Here is a 26,270-nt window from a genome sequence, read left to right as displayed (position 1 = left end):
CGAAAGATCTACAAATGGATACCCACCGAAACCAGAAGAACAGTCACCAAAGCCCTCGTAAGCAGCAAACTGGACTACGGCCATGCCCTCTACGCAGAAACCACAGCCAAACTCCAGAAGAGGCTGTAACACATCCAGAACGCCTCTGCACGCTCATCCTGGACATCCCCGCCACTTTCACATCACAGACCACCTGAAAAACCTGCACTGGCTCCCAGTCAACAAGAGAATCACCTTCAAACTCCTCACCCCCGCTCACAAAGCACTGCACAACACCGGACCAGAATACCTCAATAGACGACTCTATTCTACACCCCGACCCGGCATTTCTGCTCCACTGACCTCGCCCTTGCAACCGTCCCACGCGTCCGCAGAACTACAACCGACAATAGATCATTTTCACACCTCACCGCCAAAACATGGAACACTCTTCCCACCCACCTGTGCCAGACCAAAGGCCTCCTTACCTTCAGGAAACTTCTCAAGACCTGGCTGTTCAAGCAGTAGCAGCACCTCTCCCTCACACCTTCTCCCCCTCCCCTCCTCAGCGCCTTGAGACCCTCACAGGTGAGTAGTGCGGTTTACAAATCCCTGATTGATTGATTGCGTGTGTCCTATTCCCATCCCCCACCTCTCTCCTGCAGCCCCTCTGCTATTCTTATCCAAACCGCCTACCCCTGCTTACCCTCTATTGTAAAGCTCCGGTGTTTTCTGCATCACTGTTCCAACCTTCTCCTCTGCCTGCAGAACAACCTCCACACCAAAGCTTTCAATGTTGTACGGGGCTGTTGCTTGCAGTGGCGGCTGGTAATTTTAGGAGGGAGGGGGGCGGGACGAACATACACACTCACACTCATTTATTCACACACACATGCACATCCATTCTCAACACTCATTATCAGACATACACACATGCACAATTCATTAAAAAACACACACACACTTACCTTCAACTCAGCCTCTAAGGTCCCAGGAGGGTTGGGACTGCTGCCTTCCCTCTCTGACCCTGGGTCAGACAATGAGGGAAGGCAGCAGTCCCAATTTCATCACAAAGTGGGATAGGGACAGTCAGACTGCTGACCCCATCCCACTCTGTGACAATGTGTCATTGATTGACACTTGCCCTGGGCGCTTCAGGGCTTAAACCTGAAGCGCCCAGGTCAGAGTCAATGGGTGATGCTTCCCTTTTCACTGAGAGGGAGGGCCTCGAGGCATCTTTGCTGAGCTAAGGTGGTCACGTCCATAGGAGCTGTGACCTCTTCAGCCCAGCAAAGTTCAGCTCAGGCAGCCAGGAGCCTGCGCAAGTGCGCATGTCTCGCTCCTGGCTGCCTGATCTGAACATGAAGCGTGTCTGTCAGGCTGACCTTTGCTCAGCCTAACAGGCACTCTTCATGAGGGCCCCAAAGGACGGCCGCGGCTGGTTCCTTGGCAGCTTGAGCTTTCATAAATGAGCATCATGCAACTATTTGGAGAATAAAAACATGGTGTAAGAAAAGGTGCATAGTTATTGGTTTTAAAAATTGCAAGCCCTTAAAACGTTTTAACAAGCACCGAGGAGCCCCTCCTGAAACGTCTAGGAGGCAAAAACAAACACGTTGCTGAACCTTGGCAAACCACTCCAAAAGAATCGCGTCCAAAACATTCATGCGCTCCAAAGTATTTAATATTACAAGTCAGCACATGATAGCAGGGCTTTGACAGCGTTACAGCGTCTTTGCTCGTCCGTAAACCTTTCCTCGATTTACTTCTGTGTACGGTGTGTCTGGACACGACTCGTTCAGTAACAGCTCTCTGGTGACAGAGCCGGTCTTGATAGGCTGCGCTCTCTTCCTATCGCGTGCCAGCTTATGCAGACAGCCGCCAATAAATGACAATGAGATCGGGCTCGCCCCGCCTCACGTGCGTTTTAGTTCCTGTTATTGAAACCCCAGTTTACACTGTGATGCCAGGCTGGAGGCTTCACGGTGTCCCGGTGCCTGAGCACCCTGCTGTCCGCTCCTTTCACCTGTGCGTGCCAGGTAAGTAGCTTATGCGTCTCACATATTTACTCTCGCCCAAGTCTGTGTAGCCTAGTCGTGCGGAGACCCCTGCAATACCAGAGCGGTAACGCGTCTCTCTCTGGATTCGAGCAAGCACCGCGCACGTTGCAGGGACTGGGAGCAGCCAGGGTTTCTCACGCTAAATTCTCTTGATAGGTTCGACCGTCTTAGTACCTTGATTTCATCTAATCCTGGACGAAATATGAATGCTCGGTTTGCCCGCGTGCCGCAGTTTCTAATTATACCGGCTGCGACAGGGAAAACTGTTTCGGGTGCGTTAAGATGCTGGAACGTTTAGCACATCTCTTCCCTAAACTCTTTAATGCACGGATACAGCTGCTGCACTTTGACTTCTACCACCGAGTACAGTTAAATAATGCACAGCGCCCTCTTGAGCAACCTTGTGCATCCGCTGCTTCAAAGTAGCCTTTAAACAAAGGCCGGGGCCGCAAAACACTCTCATAGGACCATTGCGGTTGAAGTGCATAAAAAGCAGTATGCAGTAGCATGGGCAGGGGGTGGGTTGGTCAGTAAAATTGAGGGGGTGTGGGCTTCAGTTTTCCCAACAATCACCCTGGCATATTGTGCCAAAAAACATTAGCTGAGAAGCAGGACAAGAGGGGGCTTAAGGGTCACTGGAAAGGGACAGCAGTGCGGATTGTTAGCAGTACTCGAAACATATATTCTGTAAAATGACCAACATTTTTAAGAACTACAAAAAGAGAGGATACAGTGTGTGTTTTAGTCTGTGTGTGCATGTAAAAATCCTAGGTGAAATACGATAGACACCTCACCAAACCCGACTGAAAGCACTTGTACCCAACTTTTTACTAGAGAATAATTGTTTTGGGGGGGGTATAGGGAAGTGGGGGGTAACATCTAGGGTGACCAGACGTCCCGGATTTCCCCGGGCAGTCCCGGTTTTTAGAGGTCTGTCCTGGTGTCCCAACACTTCTCTTTATTTTAAATAAATGTCCCGTTTTTTTGGACAAAAGTCAGATTATTTAATAAATGTCCCTGTTTTTGGGACAAAGGTCAGATCGATCACCTAGGGAAGCACAAGTTAAAGACGCCTACAGAGTGTGAAATAATTAAAGTAATTTATCTGTTACTGGCAGGCAACACAGTCACCTGTCAGGTCCTAGCAGAGAGACAAGTGGGGAGCAGAGAGCGGTGGGTTGGTGCAGGGTGGGAGGTCAAGCCATAGCTAATTTTATATGTAGTCGAGTGTGTGCGTGCTTGTGTGTATAAACACACACACACACACACACACACACACGTATAGGCACACATTCACAAAGCCATGCAAAAAACGGGACAGGCCAGAAAGTGAGAGTAAAGTCTTTAGTCCTTCTTTTATGTCTGACCTGTCCCAGTTTTTGGTCCACAAAATCTGGTAACCCTAGTAACATCCCACTCGCCCCTCTGAAGCTATACCCTTAAGTATAGGAACGGTGAACTTGAATGCAATGGGGTGGGTTCAGTAAGTGTGGGGGGGGCCCGAGACGTGGCTGAAAAGAACAACATAATCTGCCACTTTGTTGTTGGCCTTTCATCGTCATGTAAACACATACAAAATATAATGCGCACACCTACACTGAAAACTACATGCAAGTTAATGTAACAGAGGGACAGTGCACTCTTACGTTATGGAAGCTCGCTTTGTTCATACCGTCAGTGCCGCTGTCTGCGTGTGTAAACACTGAGAGAACTGAACCCTGGTTTGCGCAGTTGCAAATACTCACATTCATATTTATAGCGCTACAAGGTCCCAGGCTATCCAGAATAGAGGGTTGGACTCTGTTAAAGATTGAGAGTGAAGGGATCCAATACGCAAAAAACAGAGAAAGGGTCATCCCCAGCCATACATTAGAAACTTTAATTTTTTTATGAAGCACAACATGCACTTTATACAACATGCTATCACTTATTATTTCCCACAAATATTTATTATTCAGGTGCACCAATCTTCTGGCGGCTTAGACAGTTGACAGACACTTTTTAGAGACAGACAAAATGTTTACATATTCAATACATATATGCTGATGCAGATAAAACTTTAGTTTTCTTCTGACATGTTACCATAAATATAGATAACAGACAAGGCTTGCATATGTATTGGGTATGTAAATATTTTGTATATTTGTCTCTAAAAGTGTTTATGGGTGAGGTCCCAGCCTGACAGATTTAACCCCTTGTGTGCCCAGGACGAGGTGACTTGGAAGAGATCACCTTGTCCTGCTACGGGCCCCCGCTGGGAGCGCACCCCTCCCCTAGACAGCGATGGAAAGGGGAATCGCTTCCCCTTCCACCCCGGCCCCCCCCAGAGTCTCCCCCGTGGCGTCCGATTACATCAGCGCGCTTTTGCGCTGACCTCATCAGAGGCCTTCCCTCGGCGCTGGAAGCTCAGCACAGCCCCCCTAGACACCAGGGAAAATACTATATATATATATATATATATATATATATATATATATATATATATATATATATATTTTTTTTTTTTATGTTTGGGGAGCGACCCCTTGGGCAAGGGTCGCTCCGGGGGACACAAAATATTATTAGGCCATTTCTGCCCCCGGGGGGGGGGGCAGAAACCACTAGACACCAGGGAATATTTTTTTTTGTGGGCTATTTGAAGTAATGGGAGCAGCCCCTTGGGCAAGGGCTGCTCCTCGGGGGCAAATTATTTCTAGGCCATTTCTGCCTAATGTTGTTAGGCTGATCTGCCCCCAGGGGGGGCAGAAATCCACTAGACACCAAGGCTAATTTTTTGTTAATTGTTTTTTTTTTTTTTTTTTTTTTATGTTTGGGGAGCGACCCCTTGGACAAGGGTTGTTCCGGGGGGGGGGGGGCAATCATTATTAGGCCATTTCTGCACCCCCTGGGGGAAGATCGGCCTTGCGATCTGCCCCCAGGGGAGGCAGAAATCACTAGACACCAGGGAATTTTTTTTTTTTGTGGGCTATTTGAAGTAAGGGGAGCAGCCCCTTGGGCAAGGGCTGCTCCTTGGTGGGGGGTAAATTATTTCTAGGCCATTTCTGCCTAATGTTGTTAGGCCGATCTGCCCCCAGGGGAGGCAGAAACCACTAGACACCAGGGAATATTTTTTTGTGTTGGCTATTTCAAGTAAGGAGAGTGGCCCCTTGGGCGAGGGCCACTCCTCGGGGGCAAACTATTTCTAGGCCATTTCTGTCCCCCCCCCACCCCCGGGGGCAGATTGGCCTAATATTATTAGGCCGATCTGCCCGTGGGGGGGGGGGGGCAAAACCACTAGACATCAGGGCAATTTATTTAATTTTTTTTACTTTTTTTTTTTATGTTTGGGGAGCGACCCCTTAGGCAAGGGTTGCTCCCGGGGGGCAGGGGAGGGGAATTGAATATTTTTAGGCCTTTTCTGCCCCCCCCCCTACCCCCTGAGGCAGATCGGCCTAATATAATGGCAGAAACCTCTAGACACCGGGGATATATATATATTTTTATTCACTTCATGTTTTTATGTACAGGGAGTAACCCCTTAGACCAGGGTCGCTCCCCTGGGGGGCAAATTGTATTTAGGCCATTTCTGCCCCCCTTGAGGGCAGATCAGCCTATTTTGTTAGGCCAATCTTTCCCCTTAAGGGGGATAGAAACCTCTAGACACCATGGATTGGTGTGTGTGTGTATGTGTGTGTGTTTTGTTTGGAGGGGGCAGCCCCTTGGGCAAGGGTCTCTCCCCATGGGGGCACATGGCACTGTTGGCCATAACGTGCCTATTTTGGAAGGCCCATCTGCCCCCAAGGGGGGCAGACAGCCCACCAGAGACCAGGGAAGAATATTTTTTCAAAATAAGAGGTTGGGGGTATGGCCATACCCCTACCCCAAATAAATGGGGCCAAAGTTGTTCTGCCCACCAGAGGGCAGATTGGGCAATTACCCTGATCCACACCCCGGGGGGACCAAAAGTCTACTAGATGCCAGGGAATAAAATAATAAAAAAAAGAAAATAGTGGGGTGGTGGCTAGCAACCATTATGGGCCTGGTTCTGGCCCCACCGGAACTGAAGGGGCTAACAGTCTTTCAGCTTTCCCCTGCACACTAAAACATCTTATCCCATGGCAAGCTAGAGGACATTTGATTATTTTTGGGTTTTGGTTTACATTTGGGCCATGAGAGATTGGTAACTCTCAAAATCGTCCCACTTGGAATGGTGAGGGCTGCACTTTTTTTTTTAACTTTGGGACGCTGCCATGTAGAAAAATCCACAAGACCGAGACACATCTGAAAACTAAACATCTAGTTGATTCCAGGGTGGTGTTCTTTACATGCACCCGTACCATTTCCTTACCCACAATGCCCTGCAAACCTGCAACTTTGCTGGAAAGCACACATTTTTGTGATGGAACCTTCCGGAATCTGTAGTAATCCACAAAATTCCTACCACCCAGCATTGTCTCATCTATACCGATACAATTTCTGCTGCACATGTCAGCCTAAAAATGTTTTTTTTCAAACTGCCCTTTTGGACCCACTTTGGTTCCCCCTCAATTTCGATGTGTTTTTGGCTCTTCCCTGTCACAAACACTTAGCCCACCTACACAAGTGAGGTATCATTTTTACCTGGAGACTGAGGGGAACGTTGGGTGGTAGGAAATTTGTCCCGGTGCAGTCATCCCACACAGAAATGTGGGAAAAAATTTGATTTATTTTGGTGAAATTTGCGGTGTGCTGAGGATTCTGGGTAAGAAAATATTGGGGGATCCACGGAAGTCACACCTCCCTTGGTTGTCTAGTTTTCAGAAATGTCTGGGTTTGGTAGGTTTCCCTAGATGGCTGCTGAGCCCAGGACCAAAAACGCAGGTGCCCCCCGCAAAAACAGGTAGTTTTCTATTTGATAATTTTGATGTGTCCACGTTGTGTTTTGGGGCATTTCCTGTCGCGGGCACTAGGCCTACCCACACAAGTGAGGTATCATTTTTATCAGGAGACTTGGGGGAACGCTGGGTGGAAGGAAATTTGTGGCTCCTCTCAGATTCCAGAACTTTCTGTCACCGAAATGTGATGGAAAAAGTTTTTTTTTTTTTTTTTTTTTTTAGCCACATTTTGAGGTTTGCAAAGGATTCTGGGTAACAGAACCTGGTAAGAGCCCCACAAGTCACCCCGTCCTGGATTCCCCTAGGTCTCTAGTTTTCAAAAATGCTGGCTGAGATAGAGGTCAAAATCCACAGGTAGGCACTTCACAAAAAACACCTCTGTTTTCTTTGAGAAAATGTGATGTGTCCACTTTGTGTTTTGGGGCATTTCCTGTCGCGGGCACTAGGCCTACTCACACAAGTGAGGTACCATTTTTATCGGGAGACTTGGGGGAACATAGATTAGCAAAACAAGTGTTATTGCCCCTTGTCTTTCTCTACGTTTTTTCCTTCCAAATAGAAGACAGTGTGTAAAAAAGCGTCTATTTGAGAAATGCCCTGTAATTCACATGCTAGTATGGGCACCCCAGAATTCAGAGATGTGCAAATAACCACTGCTCCTCAACACCTTATCTTGTGCCCATTTTGGAAATACAAAGGTTTTCTTGATACCTATTTTTGACTCTTTATATTTCAGCAAATGAAGTGCTGTATACCTGGTATAGAATGAAAACCCACTGCAAGGTGCAGCTCATTTATTGGCTCTGGGTGCCTAGGGTTCTTGATGAACCTACAAGCCCTATATATCCCCGCAACCAGAAGAGTCCAGCGGATGTAACAGTATATTGCTTTCAAAAATCTGACATTGCAGGAAAAAGTTACAGAGTAAAACGTAGAGAAAAATGGCTGTTGTTTTTTACCTCAATTTCAATATTTGTTTATTTCAGTTGTTGTTTTCTGTAGGAAACCCTCATAGGATCTACACAAATTACCCATTGCTGAATTCAGAATTTTGTCTACTTTTCAGAAATGTTTAGGTTTCTGGGATCCAGCATTGGTTTCACACCCATTTCTGTCACTGACTGGAAGGAGGCTGAAAGCACAATAAATTGTAAAAATGGGGTATGTCCGAGTAAAATGCCAAAACTGTGTTGAAAAATTGGGTTTTCTGATTCAACTCTGCCTGTTCCTGAAAGCTGGGAAGCTGGTGATTTTAGCACCACAAAAACTTTGTTGATGGCATTTTCATGGAAAAAAACACAAGCTTTCTTCTGCAGCCCTTTTTTCCTTTTTTTTTTAAAAAACACAAAATTTTCACTGTATTTTTGCTAATTTCTTGGCCTCCTTCAGGGGAACCCACAAAGTCTGAGTACCTCTAGAATTCTTGGATGTTGGAAAAAAAAGGGCGCAAATTTGGCGTGGGTAGCTTATGTGGACAAAAAGTTATGAGGGCTTAAGCGAGAACTATTCCAAATAGGCAAAAAAAGGCCTGGCACAGGAGGGGGAAAAGGCCTGGCAGCAAAGGGGTTAATGCGCAGTGAATATGCAAGTTTTTATTTTAAAACTGTATTTCGCACACCGTTTGGGTTTGACTAGTACAAAATGTGCAAACAAAATAAATGAATCCCCAAGTGACTCCAGCAGTTAAGGCCATACACTTGTTCTCAAGAGCATTTAGAGTTTCTAATTAAAAAAAATTGTACATATTTACATTTCTTGCAAGAAGGCTTGTTTCTTCTTTTATTGTCTGCCTCTCTCTTGGCTTCACAGTACAGGTGACATGCCCCTTCCCTTTCAACCTGAGGGAACTCAAGGTTGGCATTAACTGTCCTGAAACAGTGTTTTTTTTAACAAAATGTAGGGGCACTGTTTTTGTAAAAGTAGAAAATATTGGGAATGTCGTTCCCAACAGATCCTGCCCACTTCAGCCACTACTGACCAGTTACAAAGGGTTTCTAACAACACTAATGGATACGTGTGGGTTTTTGAACATTGTGTTGCAACATTTATGTTTTGTTTACTGTCTCTGTAAAACGCTGAAGTGCTTGCCTACCTGGGTAGCATGCAGCATTTTGTAGCATGTGTGGTCGGATTTAAGTTGACTTTGTTTTGATTCTGTGAGGGAAGCTATGTTACACAGTTCTCTATGGTACACAGTGTATTGACGGTGTCTGTTCTGTTAAAGGGCATCTTGGCACTGATACCTAATTCTAAAGATCAACATGCGATAGTTACTCAAACTGTTCAATTTTCAATGCTTTCCTGAAGTGAAGACGATGTGAAGCTCCTTTCAGGAAGCGAGACTAGTCATTCTACAGTTTTACAGTCAGATAACTAAAGGCTTGAACCCAACAATGGGTACATTGGAAGCAGGGATTAGTTAAGTTGAGTTCAGAGACTAAGTGAAGGGACTGTGATGAGCAATACACTAAAAGTTTATTTTGTAATGTAGTCCCTGCAGGAGGTTTTCTTCTAGTTTTGTGTGAGGACTACCAACATGCGGTTATTGGGTATGGAACACAGTGCTTAATAGTGTGATGGATAAAGAATTGTGTGTGAGAGAGAGATGGAGAGCTCAGTAAGTTGGTATCTTTGTGCCGCTCTGCAGGTCCCTTTATAGTATATCTTGCGATTGTAGTTCAATTAGCTGGTTACTGCATTGGGTTGTCCTTTCAGAGTTTTTTTTTTTTTTTTTTTTTTTTTACGTTTATGGTACTGAACAGCCACAGATTAGCCAGAAAAATGTTGAAAAGAGCTGCTGAGATGGACTTTGTTATTATCATCCCATACCAACGTGTCGTTCTGAAATGTCATTGTGAAATGTCAAGAAGCAGGCATAGCGTGGTGGGACTTGCAGTGGTGGACTGAATTAAATCCCTCCCTTGGCCAATAGCATGTGGCAGAACTCCTAAGTTACTTCATGCCTGTTCATTTGGTGATGGTTGTTTTTTTTTGCAGTGGATTGCTACAGCACTGGGTTTTTTTCTTATGTGAGTGTAAAAGTGTCAAGCAGTATAAGGGGATTATTATGCGTCCTGTATGGTCTACACTGGACTTCCAGATTGCTGAGTGTTATGGTTGTAGTGTTAGTGTGGGCCAGGAGGGTTATATATTATATCATATTTGCATTAATTTAAGGATTACTGCCAGTGATGATGCATTGAATCATTTTACACAATACAACAACCTGCTCTGGAATCCAGGTTTGGTGTTTTTCAATGGCTATCATTGGGTATTGAAATTGGTCATGTGCTGTTAAGCATTTTCTCCAGTTTCAATGTAGTAGAATAACTTAGTGAGAGAAGAGTATTTAAATTCATGCAAATGGTTGTTGGTATTAATAGTGATTGGGTATTGTTAGGTTTCAGGGGTATGGGTTTTTCAAGGCGAGGTTAATATCTTTGAAATGGGTTGTGGGCAACTTGCAGAAATAAAAATAAAAGTGAATGATGCAAAAATGCTTGTGACTTAGAGTAGGCTGTACTCAGATAGAGAAGATTTGCAGAGAATGAAAAGTAAGGAAGGGTTCATTTGAAAGAAAAGGGGAGGCAACAATTGGAAGTTTTAAGTTAAGGTCAATTTTCCTGACAACAGAAAGGAAGCTTTTTTAAATTTCTTCCAATTTTACAATGCAATATTGTAGAAATAAACAAGATTATTTGCACGTCAGATAGCACTATGTTAAGTACTTTTATCAAGCACTAGAATCAGGTGATCAGTTTATCCCCTGAAAGGCTAACACTATGCCACTGCTTTAGCAAGAATAGCTGATCATCTGAAAGGATGGAAGCATAACGTAATGGCATGACACACATATACGGCAATATTAACCCTTTCACTGCTAAGCCTCTCCCCACCCTGGTGCTATGCCTTTACTTTTTGGGGTAGTTTGCTCTTAGGCCCCCATACCGTTTTGTCCACATAAGCTATCCATGCCAAATTTGCACTCTTTTGTTCCCCAACATCATGGGGAAGGGTACCCAGTGTTTTAGGATTCCCTTAGAGGGGACTGAAAAATTAGCCAAAATACAGCTACATTTGTGATTTTTGGGAGGGTAAATGGCGAGTAAAGTGCTGCAGATGAAAGCATCTGTTTTTTTTCTCTGCAAAAGGCAACAGTGAAGGGTTTGCGGCGCTAAAATCAACATATTCCCAGCTTTCAGGAACAGGCAGACCTGAGCCACAAAATCAAAGTTTTCAATACAGTTTTGGCATTTTACTGGGATATGGTCCATTTTTCCTATTTTTTGTGCTTTCAACCTCTTTCCAGTTAGTGGTAGAAATTATGTAAAACTAATGGTGGATCCCAGAAAGCTTTACATTTCTAAAAAGTAGACGAAATTCTGACTTCAGCAAGGGTTCGTTGTATAGATCCTTCAAGGTTTTCCTATAGAAAGTAACAGTTGAAATGAAAAAATATTGAAATTGAGTTGAAAAAAACATCAAATTTTTGTCTGTTTTCATCTGTACCCATAATAGCATGTGAATTAGAGGTATTTCTCAAAATGACTTCTTTCTTAAATCTGGGAGGCGCAAATGCAGAGAAATACAATTGGTAATTACACTTATTCTATAATTCTGTGTTCCCCTAAATCTCCTGATCAAAATGGTACCTCACTTGTGTGGGTAGGCCTAGTGGCTACAACAGGAAAAGGCCCAAAATGCAAAACAATTTCAGGCAAAACGGACTCATTTTCTGCTAAGTGGGTAGCTGTGGTTTTGGGGCCCTACCTCAGCTTGCTAGGGAAACCTAACAAACCTATACATTTCTGAAAACTAAACACCTAGGGGAATCCAGAGTGGGGTAACGTGTGGCTCTCACTAGGTTGTCTTACCCAGAATCCCTTTCAAAACTCAAAATTTACCTCAAAAACATATTTTCCTCACATTTCTGTGATGGAAAGTTATGGAATCTGAGGAGAGCCATAAACTTCCTTCCACCCAGCATTCCCCCAAGTCTCCCAATAAAAATGATACCTCGCTTGTGTGGGCAGGCATAGTGTCCGCGACAGGAAATGGGCCTAAATGCAACGTGGACAAATCACATTTTTCCACTGAAAACTGCTTTTTTTTTTTTTTTTTTTTTTTTACAACTTGCCTAGCTGTGGATTTTGAGCCCTAGCTCAGCCGGCACCAAGGAAACCTAGCAAACCTGTAAATTGTTTAAAACTAGACACCAAGGGAAATCCAGGTTTGGATGACTTGTGTGGCTCCCACCACATTTTTTTTTTAACCAGAATCCTTTGCAAACTTTGACTAAAAGACACACTCTCCTCACATGTCTGCGATGGAAAGTTATGGAATCTGCACAAAGCCACAAAACTGCTTCCATCCAGCATTCTTCTAAGTCTTCTGATGAAAATGGTACTTCACTTGTGTGGGTAGGGTTAGTGCTCACGACAAGAAACTGCCTAACACGCAACACATATGCATCAAATTTTTCCACGCAAAACTGACCAGTTTTTTGCAAAGTGGATAGTTGTGGTTTGTGGGCCCTCCCTCATCTGGCAACCGGTACATTTTTTTTATTGTTTTTTAATTTGGCCCGTTAGAGAAATCCAGGGGGAGTAACTTGTGTATCTCCTACCACAATTTTGTACCCAGAATCCCTTGCAAACCTCAACATGTGTCTAAAAAAAAAAAAAACATTTTACTCACATTTCTGTGATGGAAAGTTCTGGAATCTGAGAGGAGCAACAAACTTCCTACCACCCAGTGTCCCTCTTGGTCTCCCGATAATAATGATACCTTACTTGTGAAGGTGGGCCAAGTGCTTGCGACAAAGAAGAGCCAAAAACATGTAGAAATTGAGGGGAAACCATAGCGGGTCCAAAAGGGCAGTTTTTTTCCATATGTTTTTAGACTGACCCTGCTTTGGGCATCCACACAGGTGGGGTAAAGTCCTTATCAGTACAGATGGGACAATGCTGGGCAATAGGAATTTTGTGGATTGCTGTGGATTCCGGAAGTTTCCATCACAGAAATGTAGGGAAAATGCATGATTTCAGCCAAAGTTGAAGGATTGCAGGGCATTGTGGGTAAGAAAATGGTGTGGGCTGCATGTGAAACACACCATCCTGGCCTCCCCCAGATATTTAGTTTTCAGAAGTGTCTGGTAGGTTTTTCCGATGGCAGCATACTCAAGTCCAAAAAGTGCAGGAACGTTATTAGTAATGGCTGATGATTAGTCCTTCCTGACTACAGCATGAAAGATGGTAGGCGTGAAAACCGAGGTTGTAGTTTCTGTTGTTGAGGGTGAGGATTTTTTTTTCCAGGCCAGGCCTGCCCTTTGTCGCTAATTGCTGCTTCAGAAAGCTTAATAATAGCCAGGTGCAGCGATTTCACACTTCATTGTGCCTTTATTGTGAACACAACTGTGGCGCTAGCTCCAGTGCTACTTGCCTTGAGGAGCATCCCACTAAACCAAGACATGGAGCCAGGGAAGAACACTTGTAAAGAACCAAACCAGTTCTGCAACATGAGACAGTAGATGCACTTTCTTTAGTGCCATTTGTCGTACTGTACTATATGTTGGAGACAGAGCGCCTAATTACGACCTTGACAGAGGGAGTTTCCTCCATCACAGATGTAACTGATATCATGTCTACTGTGTTATGATCCCATTATATTCTATTGGAGATAGTAATACGACGGACTGGATATCCGTCACATTTGTGATGGAGGAAACCCCTCCATCAAGGTCGTAAGAGGCCCAGAGTCTCCAGTACCATGTCTGATCCTCTCCCTTCCAGGAAGGGTTCACACCTGCAGACTTCCTGCCTTTCCCTGTGTAAGATGTTACAAACGACATGCAGTGCAAACAAAATGGGAATTGTTGTCAGTAAAGCAAGAGTTTTTGCTCCTTGTGCACCATAGTCATCTCACCAACATTTGTCCTTGGACAAAAATCAAACTTTAATGAAGATTAATGCTAGTTATTGAGCGATTGTGAGGTACTTTGTGGCAATCAACAAGCCCATCCCTTGAATTATAAATATATTGCTTTACATTCTAAAGGCCTGGCCAGCTGCCTCCTATTATTCTTCTATACAGAGGAAGACACTTAATCCAAGTGCCCATGAAACACATACTGCAGAAAGTGCAATTCTGTTTAAACCCTCTTGGCAATATGCCTCACATGAAAGGCTGGGGCCTGCTGTAAGGTTGGCATATCATAAATATAGTCCGAGAATGCAGAGTCTCACAGCACATTCCTCAGAGTGTCTTGTACAAAAACCCAACAAACCCATGAAAGCTGCCGTGTGAACATCTCCTGTGAATCAGAAGCTATGTGCTGCCACATTTCCTCCTCCACCTCGTCAAAATAACAGAATACCTGGATGGGTGAGGGGACTGAATTCTTTTCTTAACCAAAGATTGGTGCATAAATGAAACCTCAAAAGTCATAGATATGGGAAGTTCCACTTTTAACCCCTGCTCTTTAATTGCATTTGGCCTACAAGGAGCTAAATATGGAAAAGAAACCTTGTGGCATGGAGAGTGGGTGATTCAATACACAAAGTTAAACACCTTGCTGCGGGAGCTGGGGAGGGGAGGGTTGGACGTCGTGGAAAGAAAAGGATAGTACACACAGCCGTAAAATTGAGAAAATGTTGCAATCATATATATATATTTTTTTTTTTTCAACAAAAGTCGAACTATAGTGACTGCATAAACGTCCTACTCCTCAACTCACCGTGCCCACTGCTGGGATTCAAAGGGGGAGCCGTGATGGGAGGGGTGATTGGGTGGGGAGGGGGAGGTGATGAGGGTAGATTGGGGGGGATCAGCATGTCATCTGGAGTCCTCACAATGGTGTCGTAGGCCCAAGGCACCTCACAGCAGCAAGACTGAGATAGCCCCAGAGCCCCTGGGCTATTAACTTGCAGTGGAACAACCGAGTGCAGGCCACCAATGTCCACTGTGTCTGGGCTAGCGCTCAAACATCTACCCGGCTACAATGGAGAAAAGTTTGGTGAAATCAAGTTACGCCTTTGACCTGGTTGCTGGTGACTATTATGCATGTTACATTTAATAGGCCCTTTTTAAACTCCTTAGCTGCTCAGGCTGTTACACCCTCAGTGCTCAGTATTTTTTTCTAATGTATGGGGTACTTTGCGCTTAGGTCTTCCTAACTTTTCCCCCCAGACAGTATCCAGGGAAAATTTGTATTCTTTTTTTCCATATTTTGGAGTTTCTGAAGGTAACCAGGGGTTGTGGATTCCCTGTGAGGGAACCAAGAATATAGCCAAAATATAGCAACATGTTGGTTTGGTTGGAAAAACGTGGGAAAGTGCTTTGCAAGAAAGCATATTGTTTCTAAAAATTGTATCAATAAAAGGTTTGCTGTGCCAAGAACGAAATTTGTACAACTTCTCGGTACAGAGTTTTCGAAGAAAGCCATTTTTTGTAGCCACAGTTTTTGCTTTAGCGTTTTCCGTTCTGGTGGTCAATTTTTACATTTTATTTTTATAGTCCTAACCTACTTGTGGTGGAAACAGGTGTGATACGCATGGGTGAAAACAGAAAGATATACGTTTCTGAAAACTAGACAAAATTCAGAACATTTCATCTGTAATCTGTTCCCCAGATGGCCAATTTATGAAAATAACATACCTATATATCTGTCTGACCTTTCTCGTTGCAGAAATATTCAGGGCCTCATGCAGAGTTTGGCAGAGAGGGTTACTTCATTACAAACGTGATAGATGTCCCGTCCCCTGTATTATGATTCCATTATATCCTATTAAAATCGTAATGTGGCGGATGGGGTGTCTATCACGTTTGTGATGGCGTAACCCATCGGTCAAACTCTAAATCAGGCCCTTAGTGTTTGTTGGTTGTCCAGAAACATACAATTCCCTGCCAACAATTGAGCGGCAGGTTACAGTGACTTTTCTTTGTGTATTTGCCATACAACAGTTCTTGTGGTAAGATCTAATAAATAAAAAATGGATATGAAGGCAACCTATGTATGTCTTAAATTTGCACAAGATACTGAGTTAGGAACAGTGGTCATTTGTACAAATCTAAATTTGCGGTTACCAATACCATCATATGATTCAGAGGGCAGTTTGCAAAATGTGTACTTTCTTACACACTGGCTTACCTTTGAAAGCCAAAAATGGAGAGAAATCCAACTGGTAATACCAGATGTTCTTTTACTCTGTATTCCTACTCCTCTACTGATACAAACTGTACCGAACTTGTATGGGTGAGCCCATCCCTTGCAACAGGAAAGGCCGCAAAACACTATATGAAGGCATCTAATTTTTGGCACGAAAATCAACTGTTTTTGATTATGTGATTAGCTTTGGAATTTAACCGTGGGCTCAGCCGCCACCTCGAGAAACCAACCAAATCCATTAATTTCTGACAACTAGATACTCATGTGAATCCAGGGTGGTGTGGCTTTTCTTGATTCCACATAGTTGTTTTACTCTTAATACCCACAAATCATTAAAACTTCACATTTTCCTCTCTTTTCTGTGAGACAATGTTCTGGAATCTACAGGGATACAAAAAACAAAACCTACCACCCAGCACTGACGGATTTCTCCCAACTAAAACATGAGTACCCCACTTGTTTGGCCAGGCCTAGTGGCTGAACTAGGAATGGATCACACAAGCAGAGTTCCCCAGATATTCAAATACTTTCCCTCACAGAAATGAGAGAATTGCATGATTGTAGTCGAAGTTTGAGGATTGCATGGGATCCTGTGTAAGAAGATATTATGGGATCCACACAAATCACACCACTGTGGACTCACAACAGGGTCTACATTTCAAAATTGTTTTAAAGATGTTTGGCTTTAGTGGATTTCCATTGTTTACTGCCCCACCTGACTTCAGATATTCCAGCCATTCAACATGGCAAGTGAGAGGCAATTTGGATTTACACCCACTCTGCCAGCCAATATGTCAAAACTAATCCCAGTAGAATCCACTGTTTTTTTGCTTACCTTGGGGATGAGGGTGCTCTAGGCCCAAAGTGGACATAAAGATTGTTGGGGCTTTGGAGGTGAAGATTATGCCCGAAGTCTAAGGGGTCCCCCCCACCTTGTATTCCTAAAAAGAAAATACCTGGTGTCTGGTGGGCTTTCTGCTCTCCAGTCTGCCTCCACAGGGGTAGAACAGCTGTTGGGTCTGTTCTAGGGTTGGGGCACAGTTGGCTGCCACTACCCATTCGGTTTAGTTTTTTTTTTTACTGGTGTCTAGTGTGCTTTTTCTACCCCTGTGAGGGACCAGAAAGTAGGTGGGTGAGCACTGGCCCATCCCTCAGGAGAGGGTGTTCCTACCTTTCGGATTGCCCTCCGAAGAAGATTTCAAGCAGGCACTGCCCCTTCTATGTTGAATGGTGCTCAAGGGGCACAGTTAAGCCCCCTAGTATCAGTCAGAAGTGAACGCAGACTGCTGCATTAGTGCGGTCTACTTTCATTATGGGCGAGCGCAAAACACTCCATCCCAAGCTGTAATCTCTCTTTGGGCTTCCAACCACGCCCATGTCACGTCAGTCATGGGCTTGCCTTTTAAATTCTGCTTGCTTTCATTTGTGAAAGGCATGCATACATCATGGCTTTTCGGGTGTTTAGCCCATCTACTCGGCTCCGGTAAACTACTAAACACATACGAGGCTTGATGTTTCGGCATTTGTTCCAGACTACTTTATCTGTTTATTTTCCACGCAGCGGGATCGCGCTCGGGGTTACCTTGTGCGATTGTGGTCGGTTTTTCAGTTTTCAATTTCAGCACGATCGCGCTGCATTTTACTTAGTGCGATCACGCTACGTTTTTTTTTCTTTTTATTTCTGTGGCAAGAAAAGTCCGGTTAGGAGTTTACAACACTATTAGATCTAACTTGCGCAAATGCGAGACCCATTGCATTGAAAATGCTTGTTTTGTTTGCTGTGATGTCAGCTCACACAGCGAGCGCGCTGCATGTGACAGGAAAAAAAAATCTGGCATGAGGGAAGTGTTTCTCTTGCATTCCAAGTTTGCTTTTGGAACAGAAAATGTTTCTTATGGCTTCACTCGAATAATTTTCTATTCCAGTAAAGTGGACAACCCAGTAACCGCCATCTCACTGTGAATATAATGCGGTGGACGTCAAAGGTTCGTCCACTGCTCTAAAGCGGTAAACCAGTAGAGCTTCCCTTTCTTTTTTTTTTTCTGCTGAACATTTACACTCCACTGTCAAAATTCCCATATTCCTATATTGAAACAAACATGTTACAAGACTGCAATTCGGCACCTCAGGGTATATGTTGTATTTGGCATTTTATGAAAAATTGGAAAGTAGGACCCTAATGAGTCATTTGAATAATTGGCAGCCATATGCTGTACAGCAATTCCCATTGGACCTCTGTCCTGCGTCTCCTTAAATTTCATGCTTCTTTTCTGTCTGCAGCACCGAGTTGTGTAATAATGTAAGAAAAAACACAAGACCAAAGGTTCAGTATGGTAGTGTAGGAAACTGGGAGCTACGTAGGTCTGAGTGAGTCTGTGTGTTCCTACCTTGTACTATAAACATTTATTCTGCATATGCAAACAAAGGCACGGAAAATATTTATTGTATTTAATTTTCGAAACTGTTCTTATCCAAACATTTCTCAGGTTTTTTTATGTGTCATTAACAAAATGCACCCCGTTCTCCAGCATTATATGTAAACGTTCTGAGCGCAACGACAAAGAACATCTTTCCAAAAGGTCACTAGTTTTAGACACTCGACTCTCCCCTGATTCACTGACTTTGGGAGTGTTGTTAGATGGAGTCTCTGTTTCCAGTCTTTTGTATATTACTGTACTCATTATAGAGATACAATGGTTTCTTATATGTAAGGTGTGTTTGTAAAGCGCACTGTTACCCGCCAGGCCATCCTGACGCTGCTAGGCCCTAAAACTCTAAGAAAAAAGATTTGTTAAGCCACACTTTTTGTGGCCTTTGAAGCGTCTTCTTGGAAGTGCAAACCAAAAGCAGCTTATGAAATTGCTTCCTCATGGATTGTTGAAAACACTTAGCAACCTTTGCACCTTCATCCTATGTTTACCGTGCACAGGTGGGCCCTGGCAATTACGCAAAAAGAGGTGAGAGCTAAAAAACGAAACACAAACCTTTCCTAGTAGCGATGGGAGCAAAAAAGGTTTCAATTTATGAAAAATGTGGAACTTAATCGTTAGTGGAGGCAGGGCAGAGGGTGTTGCTTGGGACCCATTCAATGGGAAAAGAGTTGCACGATGACACGTTCAGTCCGTGCTCGACCTCAAGGCCTGAACTAGGAGAGGAAAATAATAAAACTGTTACTGGTGGAAATGTAGTTATAATAGAACTCAAAGAAGCACCATTGCAAGAATAGTGTGACATGATAACGTGAAATCTTAATATGCAAATGAAGTTCGTGTAGGGTTTCTTGCAGCCGCAGTACATAAGCACACACTAATGCAGTGAGTGATGTGGCATGTCACTGCATTATGCCGCAATATCAAGGTTAACAAACTCCACCCTGAAGGTTGCTGCAGAGGTTTCCCCTCCCTGCTCCTGCTACCTCTGCCTTCCAATGTGTGGTGAAACCTAAGTAAATGTATCTCATGTGGACAGTCTAAATATGTGGCCTGACTCTGTCCATTGAGGACCCATGTTGGACACCCCTAATGTTACCTCTTTTGATGCTTCTGTCCACTTTTATTCTGATTGGCTACATCTGCTTCCTGCTTGGAAGAACCTGTTTCTTTGGTGTGGCATCATGGCAAGTCCGGGAGACAGAGTGTCACTTCCTTTTACATTTTGGCGCAGTGACTGTTCTGTAGCTCTGCAGGAAATGTAAGTGGTACAGGATATAATTTTGCTATCTGATGCATTACAATATGCAGCTCCATTCAAAGTGGTATTTGCCTGTTGAAGAAAACAGTGTACATTGACATTGTGGCATTTACAGTAGTACTGCTTCACTGTGATTACCCAGTGTGTTCCTCTGGATTAAATAGTCCTCTTGAAATGGTGCCTTCTCTTAGGAGCCATTCACTTACAAGGAAAGTGAAACACTCCTACGGGAAGTCAGTGGCCGCTCTAATGCAAGAAAGCACAAATGGGGCCCCTGCTCTCCTAGACAGTAATGCCCTGGTTACTTACGGGTAACCTTCAGTAGTTCAAATCCAGGTCTTCCTTGCCACAGTATTTACCCTATGAGCTTTAGCTGCAACACAGAAGTTAGTTAGCCTACTAGCTTCCCGTCTCTCCAAGATGTCGGACTTGCTCTTCCCCTGTTAGCTGTATAAACGGGAGGTCAGTCCCACCCTAGTCCTGTTTCCAAAAACTGCAACAAAACGGAGAAGGCATCTACAAAGGGTTGGGCGGGATGGGCAACCATACTATGTAGAGGAAGACATGGACTTGTAGTAATGAAGATTACCAGTTAGTAGCACCAGCATTACCTCCTCATCAGTCTTCCTCGCCCCAGTATTTACACTGAGCTGATATCCAAGCCATATCGGCTTCATTGATAACCGTGACAAAGAAAAAACATATACACAAAAAGCATATATTCTACATACGTTTTATTCTGAATCATGGAAATATGTTACATCCCATATAAAGCTCTAGAAACTTGAATTAAAAAATGAAGTTGCAAATGACATTGGGGATCTTTCACCCACCTCCAAGCTATAGTGCTTAATTAAAGTATCTGGCGAGGACTAAGGGGGTCATTATGACCCTGGCTGTCGGCGGTAATATGGAGTTAAGTACTGCCAACACGCAGGTGGTAATTTCCTCCATATTATGACATTGGCGGTTTGTCTCAAGCCAAACCGCCAATGTACCATACTGACCGCCATGGCAGTAATGGCTGTTGGGCTGGAGACAACAATCTCTAGCCCTTCGGCCGTCACTTGTCAGCCAGAGGGATTATGACCCCGCCTACCACCATGGTTTTCGTGGTGGAAAACCATGGCGGTAGGCACTCTCAGTGACAGGGAATCCCTTCCCTGTCACTGATAGGGATCTCCCCACCCCCCCCCCACCCAACCTTCCTCTCCAGATCCCCCCTTTCATATATGCCCCTCCTTTCACACACGCATACACACACCCACTCCCACATTCATCCACGCATGCATTCATTCACACACATATCCACACACACTTACATACAGACGTGCATTCACACTACCCAACTTACATGCACTCACCCCCCCAAACATGCACACACACAACACACACCCGCCTACACGCACGCACAGACATACACACCCCCCCACACAACACCCACCACCTCCCTCCCCTATCGGAGCACCCACTTACCTGTGTCCAGGGGGTCCTCCGGCTGGAGACAGGACTGGGCGCTGCTGCTAGCAGCAGCATCCGCCAGCGGACACCGCCAGGCCGTATTAATTTTCATAATACGGCTGGCGGCGGTCTACTGGCGTGGTGCTGCTGCTGGCAGCAGCGCCACCTTACCACCATCCACCGGCATGGCCACAGCTGGATTTCTGCCATCCTTCTGGCAGAAATCCGGCTGTGGTCATAATTTGGCAGATGTCTGGTAGCCGCGGCGATGGTGTTTTGCCGGCCGTGGAGGTAGGTGGTTTTTACCGCTGGGGTCATAATGACCCCCTGAGTGTCTTCCCTGCAAATCTCTACCATCGACACACCTTTAAAAGCAGTCCAAGTAGCTGTGGCCCTAGTTAATCTTCCCTGAACTTGACACTCCATTCCTTCCTTCTGGGATTCATAGGCAACAGAATTGCCTACTTAATCCACCTGCTTGATGAGAAATGAGATGGTTTCAATCAATTTCACACATCCCAGAAGTCACAAACAGACTGTCAACCTTCCTGAAAACTTCCATTCCTGAAGGATAAATTAATAATGCTCTTTTCACATCCAATAAATTGCAGTAAACTCTCCTCTGCAGAAGCAGGTCCTGGAAAAGATCACTGGAAGAACCGCTGCTGACCTGTGAAAAAATGATTGAACCTTAGGGACAAAAATAGGATTAGATTTTGAAACCACTCTGGCTCCCCAAACTCTCACAAATTGTTCCAGTCTTTAGAAAGAGCCAAATTCACCAACTCTTTTAGGAGACACAATAACCACTAAAAACACCACCTTAAGAGTTAAGAATTTTAAATCCACAGACTCCAAATGTTTAAAAGGGTGGTCCCTGTAAAGTCATCAAAACTAGAGGTAAATCCCATGATGGAGCCATCACAAATGGTCTAGGCCCCTTTAACATAAAAGACATCAAGACTAGTGTTACCAGAGGGTCCAGATATTTCAACAAAGGAGTTTTGAAAGCTCTAAATACTTCCCACTGAGGCCTTATAGTGGAAGTTGCTGATCTGAGAGAAAAAACATCTGAAAGGAATGCAAGTATTTTAATTGAATCCAGATTACTTGGGTTAAGCCCTTTCTTTCACACCACTTGACCAAGTTCATTCCATGCTTTGCATATGCTTTAACTGTAGAGGGGAGCCTAGACTGCTGTATTAAGCCAGCTTCCACAGGTGAACAACCTTTACCTAACAAATTCACCCTGTCAACAACCAAGCCTAAAAATGCCTCCTCTGAAGCACTGACGTGGGAAGCTGAGGCCCCACAAATGGATATGGATGACAGGAAATCTCCCATTTCGGTTGGACTACCAACTCCAGGGACAGTGGAAACCACACCCGTCTCTGCCGTCCCGAACCCACGGAGTTTTAAATGCCCCCTCCTTCCTGATCTTCTGTAACACTTTAGGAATTGAAGAGATTTGGGGAAAGACATGTAACTGGCACGATGACCACCTGAATGACATGGTTTTCCACGTACAAGCTTTCTGGCAAGAATACTTGTGCAGAAGCATGGGAGCTTGGTATTCTCTTTCAACAAATTTATCCTCGGTTGCCCAAATTTCTGCTGCAGCTGCAGGAACATTTCCATCATCGATGCCAAAGAAGTAATGGGTTGGAACTTCACAACTCTACCTGTCTGCTACCCAGTTTTCCTTTCCTGGCATACTGGTAGTTTTAATGAACTGAGCTCTGTTTTTGCCCAACTGCAATCTCCTGACTCGGGTGACTTAGGGAACTGAACGCTGCACTCCCCTGGCGATTTAATATATCCCATAATCACCCTGTTGTCTATCCTGAGCTGAACATGAGGCACCGCTAACTGGAGAGCAAAAGCCAACAGACTTAAATGTACTGCCTTCAGCTCCCTGTAATTGGAAGTGCAGACACATTGGACTTTTGACTACTTCCCCCTCAGTGGACAGATCCTCCAGGGTCGCTCTCCAACCTTGTTTGCTGACATCTGTAGTCACAATCTTCAATGGGCCTACATGGGAAAGTGTCACTTCTGACCGATTCTGTTCGACCAACCACAAACTCAACACCTCTCTCACTTAAGGAGTCACTGAATTTTCCTTTGTATAGTCCTGAAACCTTGGCTCCCAATGACATAACAAATGATTTATAAAAGGTTACAGATGTAATCAAGCCCAAGGCAGAATCAAAAGGGAAGCTGACATCAGACACTGTAGTTGTAATCTTTGTTTGACTGGTGGAAATCAAATCCTCAACAACTTCTGGACCTCTGCCACCAGAGTTTTTCCTCTGCTCTATTGGTAGGAACACATTCCCCACCAATGTCCTGAAATGTGCTCCAATGAAAGTCACGTCCTGAGTCTGAGAGAGACATGACTTCTTTATATTCAACAAGAACCTGTGATCCTGCAATACCTTGCAAACCTCCATCATGTGAATCTCTGCCTTAGAGAAAGAAGAAGAAATCAGTAAATTATCCAGATAAGGAAATACCTGAATGCAGGTAGCATGCAAGAGCCCTATCAGGAGAGCCAACACTTTAGTAAATACCCTTGCTGAGATTGCTAATGAAAAAGGCAGTACCTTGAACTGATAATGCTGTCCTTTGATACAGAGACAGAGAACCTTCTTAGAGATCTGATGAATTGGCACATGTAGGTAAACACCCTGTAAATCCAACGAGATCAGAAAGTCATCCTTCCTTATCAAGGGAAAAATGTTCTGAAGTGCAATTATTTTGTATTTCACCTGCAGAATGAACTTGTTCAACCATTTCCGATCCGCAATGGTCTGAGTTCTCCTGAAAGCTTTTCCACCAGAAAGAGAATTGAATACACGCCTTTCCCCTGTTGGGAGTGGGGAACAGACACCACTGCCCCTTTCTTGAGGAGTTTGTGTACGCCATCTAGCAAAGCGTGTCTTTTTAAACCATTTCTTAGCACAGGAGTTAGCCAACAAAACATCTGAAGAAGGAGAAAGAAAACAAATGTGGAACCTATCTTTCACTACTTGAAGAACCCATTGCGGTGTCACTGTTTTTACCCAAACATGATAGAAGAGAACAATCTGTCCCCCTAGTGGACTCTGAGCACCAGCCATATAGACAGGTTTCTGAGGTGGATTGAGAGGAAGAAGGCCCAGGTTGTTGAAACCGGGATATTTATGAGGTAGGGCCCCCACAGCCCTGCCCCCTACCATGAAAGGGCTGATTGCTTTTCCCCGCCTCGTTGAACCAATACCCTTTTATTAGCAAAACACTTATTCTTAACCCCTTTCTCTGGTGCCATATGTTTACGGTCTTCAGACGACTTTTTAACCATGTCCTCCAAAGAAGGGCAAACAACCCCAGAAAAGGGAATCTTCTTCAACAGTGATTTCTGTGCTGCATCAGCCTTTCAGGATCTCAACCACAACTGATCCCTAGCTGCAATGGGAGAACCTGCAGTTGAAGCTGGTGTGCCTAAAGAGTCAAACTAAATGCCTGATAAAAGTCTAACTTGTTGTTCCATTGAGGCAAAAGTAGGAGTAACATCCTCCCCCTGAGCCAGCAATTCTGCAAGAGATTGAAAACCCTTCATCAAAGAATGTGTGGCATATGAAGAATATGCTGATGCTCTTATACCAAGTGTCGATGCAACTAAGGTATGACTCACTGCTGCATCCACACTTTTATCTACATGATCTGTTGGTGCAGCATACTCAGAAATAATCATACCCGGATATGCCAACCCTGCCATCAAGGAATCAACCTTAATGGATGCAGGAAACGTCTCCACAAACTGCTGCAAAGGGTATCTTTCTTCCAAAGACCTGGGAAATGCATGTTTGTCCACTTCTTCGTTCCATTTTGACTTCAAGACATTCTTAATAGAGGAATGAAGAGGAAACGACTCAGGTTCTCTTCTCTGATACTGAAAAATGAAATCCTCAGACTCCTCTTGTTGACTAACCTCTGGAAAGTCTATATTTTGCCTGATGTGTTGAAGGACCACCTTTAATTCCTGCCCTTGCACATATCTCCCCTTTACTTCATCCTCCTCATTGTCTGAATCAGCAGGGGTTACATCCAAGCGAGACTTCCTAGGAGAGGGCTCCTGTTTCCTCTCCTGGAAAGCAGCAGCCATTTCTGCCTGAATCATTTGTTGAATTAAAGCCAATGAAGGAGCAGTTTCAGGTGACCCAGGCTCCACCAAATTATGGGTTTTCTCTGTGGCCTTACTCCCCACCGTCATGATGCCAGAAGAAACAATGCTTCTCTTAAAGCTTCTCCTTTCTTTGTCTTACTCTTTTTTTTCTCGCCAATTGACCTGCATCTTCTCTTTTTGTGCATCCTACCCTTCTCTTCTGCAATTTTCCCATCATCTATCTGTTCTATCTCCTTTTGTCTCACTTCTTCTCTTGCATTTTATATTCTCAGTAGGTCCTTTCTCCTGCTCTTTTACCGATATAACATATTTCTGTTGCCTTTATTTTTCTCTTTTCTATTCCCTTTTGGTTCTCCTTACATTCTTCTACATTTCAGACAAGTCTTCTCCTATTTTTCACCTTTTTGCGTTACTATTCTTCTTTTCCTCTCTCCTTTCCATTTCTGCATTCTGCTTTCTCCTTCCCTCCCTAACCTCTCCACCCAGTACTCCTGCCCCTACAATAAACGCATTAACAAACCGTAGTTTGAGTAACGCTGTGTGTCCCGTCTCTCCTTGGTATTGGGTCTCAGGCCTCCTCCTCACCCTGCCTGGGTCTCGCCTGAGTTCAGCGTGCCGAGATTGCTGCTCTCCACCGCATTGCCTGGTGGTAGCATCTCTTCACCCGGTGAGCTGTGGAGCGATGCGACACCGGGCCGGAGGCACTGAAGGGTTGAGTGTCCTCGCGCGGAGAGCGATCTCCCCTTGAGGCACAAATTGTGTCTGGATACGGTTAGATTCAGCTTCCGGAACGGCCATCTTAGTGTCGGGTGAGAGTGATCGCTGAGTGAATTGTACAGTCTTAGCACCTTGTTTGTATACTTCCTCAATCCGTAGTCCCTGATCTTTGGCTA

The 26,270-nt window shown here is 44.4% G+C and overlaps 1 protein-coding gene across 1 annotated transcript in view; it reads left to right on the top strand.

The window, feature by feature from the left end:
• The first annotated feature begins 1,869 nt into the window (after positions 1 to 1,869).
• The window catches only part of LOC138248537 (lysosomal proton-coupled steroid conjugate and bile acid symporter SLC46A3-like), a 195,554-nt gene continuing 171,153 nt past the window's right edge, over positions 1,870 to 26,270 (top strand). The window contains exon 1 of the mRNA XM_069202201.1: positions 1,870 to 2,018. The gene's annotated coding sequence lies outside the window, so the exon portion shown is untranslated. The remainder of the gene's footprint in view (positions 2,019 to 26,270) is intronic.

The sequence above is a fragment of the Pleurodeles waltl genome, chromosome 8, assembly GCF_031143425.1.
Source record: "Pleurodeles waltl isolate 20211129_DDA chromosome 8, aPleWal1.hap1.20221129, whole genome shotgun sequence".
NCBI lineage: Eukaryota > Metazoa > Chordata > Amphibia > Caudata > Salamandridae > Pleurodeles > Pleurodeles waltl.
Note: the sequence above shows the minus strand (reverse complement) of the source record. Positions and strands in the feature narration are given on the sequence as shown.